This window comes from Bubalus kerabau, chromosome 5 (genome assembly GCF_029407905.1).
Source record: "Bubalus kerabau isolate K-KA32 ecotype Philippines breed swamp buffalo chromosome 5, PCC_UOA_SB_1v2, whole genome shotgun sequence".
NCBI lineage: Eukaryota > Metazoa > Chordata > Mammalia > Artiodactyla > Bovidae > Bubalus > Bubalus kerabau.
Window position 1 is genome coordinate 44,797,438 of NC_073628.1, and position 9,951 is coordinate 44,807,388.

Genomic DNA, 9,951 nt, shown 5'->3' on the forward strand with positions numbered 1-9,951 from the left:
CTGAGTGACTGAACTGAACTGAACTGTGCTTTGTTGATCAGTTTATCAGTAGACAGATGACTGGGTTCCCAATTCTCAATGGAGTTATCATGCATAAAGTGACTATGGCCATCAGTGCATGATTTTTTTACCTAGACATGTTGTTTTAAATGGTAAATACCCTAATGTAAGATATCTGGTTCACATAACAGCTGTAATTTTTGCTTTATGAAAACTCTACTAAACTGCTTTCCAAAGTAGCTGTACCATTTTGTGTCTCAACCAGCACTAAATGAGAGTTCCTGTTGCTCCATAGCCTCTCCAACACATTCCTGTGGTTTTAATTAGCATTTTCTTAATAGCTACTGATGGTCACTATCTTTTCATGTCCTTACATGCCATGTGTAACCTTTGGTGAGATGAATGACCGTTAAAATCCTTTAGTTCCGTTTTCTAATTTTTAATTGAAATTTGTACTCAGATCTTTATAGATTCACATAGAGTTGCAAGAAATAATGTAGAGTGATCCCTTGTAAAATGTGCTCAGTTTCGGACAAGAGTAGCAGCTTGCAAAGCTAAAGCGAGTATTACAACCAGCATATTGACATTGGTTTATCCACCAATCTTTTTCAGATTTCCCATGTTTTAGTGTGTATGTGTGTGCATTTGTGTGAAATTGTATACATTTACATCACTGGTGTAGGTTTGTGTATCTGTCACTCATGTTAAGGTACTCAACAGCTCTGACACCACAAGGATCACTCCTGATGCCCTTTAATAATCACGCCTGCCTCTCCCACCTCCTTTTCTCCCATGCCTATACTTGGCAATCCCTAATCTGTCCTCCATTTCTAAAATACCTTTCTAAAAGTTATATGATTGGAATCACATTGTGTGTAACCTTTTGTGATTGACTTTTTTACCTAGCATGTTCCCTGAAGATCCATGCAAGCTGTTGTGTTTCAATAGTCTGTTCTTTTTTATTGCTGAACAGTATTCCATAGTATGGCTTACCCACAGATTGGTTAAATGCTCACCTAAATGACATCTGGCTTGATTCTAGATTTTGACTATTGCAGATATGGTTGCTGTGAACATTCACGTATATAGGAGCACAGGTAGAGGAATTCCACTCCACTCTCCCATCAAGAGACACCAGGTGACTTTGCCTGATGAAACCCCTTCCACCTCCACAGGCAGCATCAGCAGGGTTTCTATCATCTGTGTACAGCACTACATCTTATGGAATGGTTGCTTTTAATAGCCTATTGTAGCAAAGACTTTTTTAAAAATCACAAACTCGCCTTGCTCCCTCTCCCCTCTTGCCTCACAGCCTTGGCAAAAATTACCTTGAAACAGAACATGCTCTCAAAGTAAAAGCTAAAACTCTAAATAAACATAGAAAAGCATCTTTATGAACTTGGGTTATGCAAACATTACTTAGGCTACAAAACGCATGAAACATAAAAGACAAAATTATAAATTGGTCTTCAAATAAAATGAAAACTTTTACTCTTCCCCAAACACTGAAAACAAGGTGAAAAGGCAAGCTGTGTATTAGGTGAAAATATTTGCAATTCACAAAAGTAATAAAGGACTTATGTTCAGAGTATTTCAAGCATTCTTATGACTCCAAAGTCAGAATACAATTAAATATTGGGCCAAGTTAGGGCTGGCAAGAGGAAGAAGTAGAATGAAAGAGTTACAGTAAGGACCCAATCCAGGCAGTCTCTTTTACCCTTGGCCCAACACTGTACTTTCCTGCTTAGAGAAAACATCTCCATTTTGAAAGGAATAGGCAACCATTTGAACTTGAGCTTGTTCCATTAATCCCACTGATGTATCCAGGTGGTACATGGGCACCTTGGGGTCCATTTTCTCCCATATTCATCTATCTCCTGGGCTGGTTCTCTCTGCGACCCCCTAACCCAGAGAGAGGTGGGAAATATGGAGAGTTACTTACAAAGTGCTCCCTTTTCTAATCCATTAACTCCTTTTTTCTCTTCTTCCAACATTTCCCTGCAACAGCATCCCCTTAAGCCACAAGAGGGAGGTGACCTCTGACGGCATGGAGCCTGGTTATACAATGAGTACCAGCCCGAGGGGTCGTCCTCAGCAGGGGCGTGGGCTCTCAGGCTAAATCCAGGTGCTGGCATAGTCTTTTCAACAACTGATGCTTGAACGACTGGAATCCACGTGCAAAAGAATGAAGCTGGATGGCATCCTCATATCATGCTCAAAAACTAACTAAAAATATATGATAGATCTAGACATAAGAGCTAAAAGCATAAACACTGAGGAAAAAATATAGGAATACATCGTCAGGACCCTGCATTAGGCAAAGCCTTCTTAGCTATGAGATCAATCACACAAGAGAGAAAAGAACCAATGAACAAATCAGATGTCATCAAAATAAAAAACTTACACTTCAAAGGATGCCATCAAGAAAGTAAACAGATAACCCATAGGAGAAAATGTTTATAAATCTGATATGAGATTTTTTATATAGAATTATATAAAGAACTCTTTTACAATTAAATAATAAAAGGACAGTGGCTCAGATGGTAAAGAATCTGCCTGCAAAGTGGGAGACCTGTGTTTGATCCCTGGGTGGGGAAGATCTCCTGGAGAAGGGAATGGCAAGGCACTCCAGTATTCTTGCCTGGAGAATTCCATGGACAGAAGAGCCTGGTGGGCTAAAGTCCAAGGGCTCCAAAAGAATCAGACACGACTGAGAGACTAACACTTTCAATGCAAAGACAAGGGGCCAATTTAACATGGGCAGGCCATCTGAATAGATATTTATTTAAGGAAGATATGCAAATGGCCAATAAAAATACGAAAAGATACTTTTTATCGTTAGAAATCAGTTAAATGCAAACCAAAACCACAACGAGTTACCACTTCACATCCACTAGGGGAGCTATAATCAAAAACAGTGAGACAATAATAATTGTTGATAAGGATGTTGAGAAACTGTAAGTCTCATATATTCCCGGTGGGAATGTAAAGTGATACAACCATGTTGGAAGAGAATTTGGCTGTACCTCAAAAAGTTAAACATAAAGTTACTGTATGAGCCAGAAATTCTACTCCTAGGGTATATATCCAAGAGAACTGGAAACATGTCCACAGAAAAACTTGCACTTGAAGTGAAGAAGCCAGTCATGAAAGACTACATATTCTATGATTCAGTTTATTAGAAAATGTCTAGAATAGGCGAATCCAAGAGATAGAAGGATTTTTCCAGTGGCTCAGTAGTAAATTATTCCCTGAATCCCTTGGTTGGGAAGATTCCCTGGAGAAAGGAAATGGCAACCCACTCCAGTGTTCTTGCCTGGGAAATCCCATGGAGCAGGAGCCTGGTAGGCTACAGTCCCTGAGGTTGCAAAACAGTCGGACACAACCTGAGTGACTCAACAAAAAGGGACATAGAAAGTAGATTAGTGATTGCTAGGGAACAGGGAAGGGATTATCAATAGAGAGTAACTGCTCATGGTAATGGGGTTTCTCTCAAGGGTAACAATAATGTTCTAAAGCTGATTGTAGTCTTCGTCAAAAGACTTTGTGAATATACTGAAAAACATTTAAAGATACGGTTTAAAAAATATCAGCTGCAACCTTATATACTCACAGCCATTCTTGCTGATTGAGACCCTTGCCAATTTTTACTTGGGTTATTATAACAACATCCTAATTTGTTTTCCACCTCCAGGGCTGATTTCAACCCATCTTCCATACAACTTCCAGAAGTTTTATAAAATCTAGACCTGGTGGTCACGTCTTTGTTTAAAACCAATGGTGACTCCAACTGTTTGCAACATGAGGCATCCTTACCACAGCTTCAGCTTGTGTTTCAGACCCAACTCAACAACTTCTATTAATGTACTATTTACACAGTAAGTAAGTGCCCTGCCAGTTAACTCTCCCCTCACAATTCACTTCATTTTTGTACACTTTCTGTTTCTGCAAGATGCCCTAACCTCTTTATCTGTCTTGAAAGATGTGTTTATCCTTCAAAGGACTCCCAGCTACCTTATCTGAGAAGATTCCTCCAACACCTTCCACTCTTTTGTTGTTGTCTCCATGGCTGGTTGATCACATAGAACACAGCTTTAATGATCTGTTTTCTGTCTCTTCCACTGGTCAGGAGCCTGGGTAAGTGGACTCTTTCTTTCAACCAGCTTGAGTGTTTATACAATATTCTCCCCCATTCCTGGAGAGATACCAACTTCCAAAGCTACTCTCTTCCTTTGTATTTAAAGATTTTATCCTGTGACTCGCCATGACTTTCTAATTCCACCTGTGTGATAATACTTTTTGTGGTTTAAATAGACACATGGATAATTTCTCTAATAGCATGGACCTTATCTTCTTTAGGGGCTTCTCCAGGGGCTCAGTGGTAAAGAATCTGCTTGTAATGCAGAAGCTGCAGGAGATGCAGGTTTAATCGCTGGGTCAGGAAGATCCCCTGGAAAAGGAAATGTCAACCTGCTCCAGTATTCTTACCTGGAAAATCCTATGGACAGAGGAGGCTGGCGGGCCACCGTCCATGGTGTTGCAAAGAGCCAGACAGGACTGAGCGTACACATAGGCAGGCATACCTTTAATACCAGCTCCTTACTGTGCCTCGACTCCTCATGTCCTCACTTTCGCCCTTACCCACTAGAACTCCACTGCTAATTACTGTATGAACTCTCACATGCTCTGATTTCCACTATCCCTCTTTTCCTAAGTCGTACTTTCGCATTAAATTACAACGCAGGTTAAATCTAAATCTCTTCCTACTCTCACTGAACCTGCATGGCATATGCGCCTGGGAAAAAGAAGCACAACAATACTGGCTGACCTCATTTTAAATTCACAACCATCAGCTTCAAATGAGTTATTTGTGCTGGCAGGCTATTATATTTTTTTAATCAAGTCATCCTTCTCCCTTCTTTGACTATTTCATACCTTTTCATTTCTACTCAAACCTTCCTTCACTGCCACCAACATCATCACTCCCTTGGATCATCATCATAGTGATCTCCTACCTGGTCTCTCTGCTGTTGCCTCTGATTCTATAACCTCTTCTCCATTCAGACCTCAGAGAGGTCTTCTTCAGATCTAACTAGATCATGCCACTCTTCTTCTCAATATTGTCTAATCACTCCCTGCTGCTGCTACTGCTGCTAAGTCGCTTCAGTAGTGTGCGACTAAGTCGCTTCAGTTGTGTCCGACTCTGTGCGACCCCATAGACGGCAGCCCACTAGGCCCTGCCGTCCCTGGGATTCTCCAGGCAAGAACACTGGAGTGGGTTGCCATTTCCTTCTCCAATGCATGAAAGTGAAAAGTGAAAGTGAAGTCGCTCAGTCGTGTCCGACTCCTAGCGACCCCATGGACTGCAGCCTACCAGGCTCCTCCATCCATGGGATTTTCCAGGCAAGAGTGCTGGCGTGGGTTGCCATTGCCTTCTCCAATCACTCCCTATCTTATTCCAATTAAAAGGCAAGGTAAAAAAACTGTATCATCTCCCTTTCCAGTTCTTTCTTATCTCCTATGCTGTTCTCCTTTTGCTCAATATCTTCAAGTCACACTGGCCTTTTTGAGACTTTTTTTTTTTTTGGACACTCCAAATACATGCAAATCTCAGTGCTTCTGCATTTCCTATTCTTTCCATCTGGAATTTTCTTCTCTCAGACATTTTCATGGTTTAGTTTTGCTTTGAAACTCTGCTTAAGTCTCTGCTCAATGGTTGCTTCATCATAGAAGACTTCTTTGACTATTTTATGCAAACAGGACCCCAACAAAACATTCTCTCTCCCTCTTACATGTCCTTATTTTTCTCTGTGAAATTCATTAACATTGACCATCTTGTATATTTATTTGCACATTGTTCATTAGTAACCATTAGGGTTCAACCTCTAGAAATCCATAGCAACTCAAAACTGCTGGCAACTTGTTGAATAAATAATTGCGCTTAAAGAAAGAATTCTATTACAATAACAATAATGAAGTAAAGAAAGAAAGTGAGGATAAAGTGAAGGAAGGAATTAAGATTTTCTTTTAAAACCTGTTTGTTTGTTTTTAAAAAAGAGGTTCTGTACAGAGAAGAAATTATCTTATTTAGGGTAACATTCTGTAAATAACTTGATACCACATTTTAAAAATTTTTAAAAAGGAAAGAAAACATGTATACATAGAAAATAGTCTAGAAATATATGTATCTTATAGTATCACCAGAGTGTATCTTTCAGTAGTATGAATGTGGTGAAATGGTTTTTTATTTTGCTTGTTGAGGAGGGGCCTATTCTTTTGTCTGTTATTTTGTCTTTCTAAAAGAAAAAGCAGAATTTATTCCGGTGAAAATTTGTAAACAGAAAAAATTCTTATGAATTAAATACAAGAAAGAAAAAGGAAATCTGGATCCCCATATTTTAGAAATTCATTGTCTACACAGAAACCCCAAATACAGGACAATCTAAGTCAAGACAGACTTGGTTTTACACCTAAAGGAGACTTTTCTTTCCATCCCTTTTCCCACGGGCATGAAGTGGCTGTCATTCTGGAGGGGCCAGAGTGTTTCCAGTCCAGTTCGAGACGCACAGTTTGGGCAGGCTCAATCAGACCGTCAGCACGCCTTCAGCACCTCTCTGGTTGAGAGCTGGGACGGAAGAAACACACCAGTCCATCTGTGCCCCAGAGAGCTCATCAGCTTTGGGGGAACGACGCCAAGTCTGAATTTGGAAAGAAAAGCAGTCTTTTACCGTGAGTAACGCATGTGCCTTGCTCTGCAGGAACACAGGGAAACGAGTGGCCGGCAGTGGGGATGGAGTCCTCTGCAGGCGCAGCCAGGACACGCTAGGGCTGCTGGGACCTCACAGGGCTGGGGGCCGCATGGTGGCCTCAGCTCTGTCTCTCATAAAGGTGTAGTGGGGAGGTGATGAACGCACCAGGACCAAATTTATTAAATCCTACACACAGCATTGGAGTTCCTTCATGCTTTCATCTCCCCGTTGGCTCTACATTCTCATAGCCAACCTCCATGTCCAAACCCAAAAAAATTCCTACACTAAGAGAAGCCTGGATAATTAGAAAAGGACCAAAGAGGTTTCCAAAGGTGGAGGGTAAGTTCTGATTATGTTTCTGAATAGCTGATATCTTAATTACGCTCAAATATCAGAGCCTCAGTTTTCTTATCAGTAAAATAAGTGGTTGTCATACAATTCAGCAATTCCACTTCCTAGAATATAGCCTAAGGAAATGAAACACTAACTGGAAAAGATATCTGCACTTTCATTTCATAGCAACATTATTCATAATAGCCAAGACATGGAAACAACCTAAGTGTCCACTGATGGATCAATGAATAAAGAAGTTGTGGTATATATATATATATATATATATATATATATATATAATTACAATATAATAATAATTATTTTTGATGGAAGGAAGTAAAAAGTACAAACTTACAGATATTGGAAGGAATATAGTCAAAAGTACAAACTTACAGATACAAGATAAACGTACTAGAGATATAATGTATAATATAGATGACTATAGTTAATACTATAATGTGATATAAAGGAAAGTTCTTAAGAGGGTAGATCCTAACTTTTCTCATTACAGGGAAAATTTTTTTCTCTTTTATTGTATCTATATAAGATGCTAGATGTTAATTAACATCTTGTGGTCATCATATATATATATTTAATGTAAATATATATATAAATATATAAAAATAAATGTATATATATATAATAAATGGAATATTTTTCAACTATTTAAAAGACAAGGGAATCCTACCATTTGAAACAATATGAATGGATCTTGAATCCTACCATTTGCGATACTAATCCTACCATTTACAACAACATGAATGGGCCTTTGAGGCAAAATGAAATATATCAAACAGGGAAAGACAAATACCATACAATCTCATTTATAGATGAAATCCAAAAAACAAAAAAACAAAAACAAAAACCTCACCAAACTCATAGAGAAGGAGATCAAATTTATGGCTACCAGAGATAGGAAGATGGGGGGAGGGAAAATAGGAGAAAAGTAGTCAAAAATACAAACTTCCAGATATAAGATAAACAAGTACTAGAGATATAATGTACAGTGTAGATGACTATAGTTAATACTATAATTTGATATAAAGGAAAGTCATTAAGAGAGTAGATCCTAACTTTTCTCATCACAAGGAAAGTTTTTTTCTCTTTTATTGTATCTATATAAGATGCTGGATGTTAATTAAACTCTTGTGGTCATCATTTCACAGCATATTAAATCAAACCGTTATGCTGTACCCCTTAAACTTATACAATGATATATGTCAATTATTTCTCAATAAGACTGGCAAAAAAACAAACAAGCCAAAATATTTTAAATATGTTAAAGCATTATTAAGCCTTCTAAATGATAATACTTAAGACTGTTAACTTTAAGATGTTAAGATGTCAATATTTTGAATACTATTGTGCTGAAATTGATTCTGTTGCTATTCATGTAAATAAATGAATAATGAGTTATTTATGTAAAAAAGAAATATTTGGTTGTGAACATTGAATAGTGAAGATCCACAAAACACTAAATACACACAGCGTCACTTTAGCAACCCTCCACTGCTCAGGACTCTCTTTTGTGGTCAGCCCCTCTACACAGCCACCAGCTTGCCTTTCTATTTGCTGTATCAAGGAGAATGGCTAAGCACCTTTGGCATTTGCCCAGAGCCCCGTCTGAGCCAGTACAGACCAGTAATGTTAGAGATGCAGATAATACACATTACTCTATAATGTATGTTTTATATGTATGCATTTTTAAATGTATAGGTATCACATATTCTCCTATTTGCAGTGCCTTCTTAATAAGTGACTTCTTATTGGAAATTTGGTATAAACCAGGCAGAAGCACAATGAAAGATACGTCAACAGCTAGAGAGAGCAGGATGGAATAGAGAGGCTGTTGTGGAGGAGACAGGGCAGTGTACCAGAAGGACACCCCGCTGAGTCAGAACTGGATTTGAACCCATTTTTACTTTTGTGTGACATCAAGCAATGTATTACCCTCTCTAAGCCTTGTTTCCTGTATTTGTCAAACATAAATTTAAATCTACATTGCAAATTTGTGATGACAATTGAGTAAAATAATGTGAGTGGAATAGCCTGTACCCGATAGACCACTCAGTGGCAGGAAATATTACTAAGGGAATGGTGGAGATGGAGTTTTTAGCCATTATTCTATATCTTACCTTGTTGCATGACCTCACATATGTCACTGACCTCCCTGAACTTCAATTTCATTTGTAAAATGAATGGCTTGGGTAAAACCCTAAAGACATCGCCACTCTATGTTTTTAAAGCAACTTAGCTTTGGGGGACGATATAGAAAGAAAGCTATACTTTGTGCTTTCGCTAATGTCTTACAAAAGCACCTCTGGGATGCAGCAGAAGAGTCAAACCCAAGGCCAGTACTATTAGTGTGCACTTCAGCTGACCTCGGTAGGCTGCTCCTACTAGAAGCCTGATTTAACGGTTAATGACTAAGGACACCCTATGTATGATATTTATTCCTGACATCCCCATCATGTCCTAGAGAGAACAGACCCCTACATTATGTAAAAACAGTCCATTTTCAATGTGTGTCTTCTTAACAGGCATGCAACTAAAAAAAAAAAAGTCATAAAATAGATTATTTGTAGAGAAGCTAGTTCTATCCTGAATCTTTTCTTTGTTTTTGTTTTTAACTGAGCATAGAATGGAACAATAGAAATGAAAATGCTTCCTTACTTGTTTGTTTCAAATAAAGCTCTTTAATCATTTTTATTTGTTTTAATGATTATTAAAAGCCAAATAGAATTATAGCTGATATAAAAAATCAAATGCAATCTCAATAGAATAGGAAATTTGTCTATGTAACTTTCTCCTTTGCAAACTGATGATGTGTAATATATTAAAATGCTATAAAATGAAAAATAGACTGGGC

The 9,951-nt window shown here is 38.3% G+C and overlaps 1 long non-coding RNA gene across 1 annotated transcript; it reads left to right on the top strand.

The window, feature by feature from the left end:
* The first annotated feature begins 4,048 nt into the window (after nucleotides 1-4,048).
* LOC129653839 (uncharacterized) lies at nucleotides 4,049-9,671 on the top strand. The gene is made up of 3 exons (XR_008715233.1): nucleotides 4,049-4,137; nucleotides 6,516-7,088; nucleotides 8,871-9,671. It is a non-coding gene; the product is annotated as an uncharacterized LOC129653839 (long non-coding RNA).
* The last annotated feature ends 280 nt before the right edge of the window (nucleotides 9,672-9,951 follow it).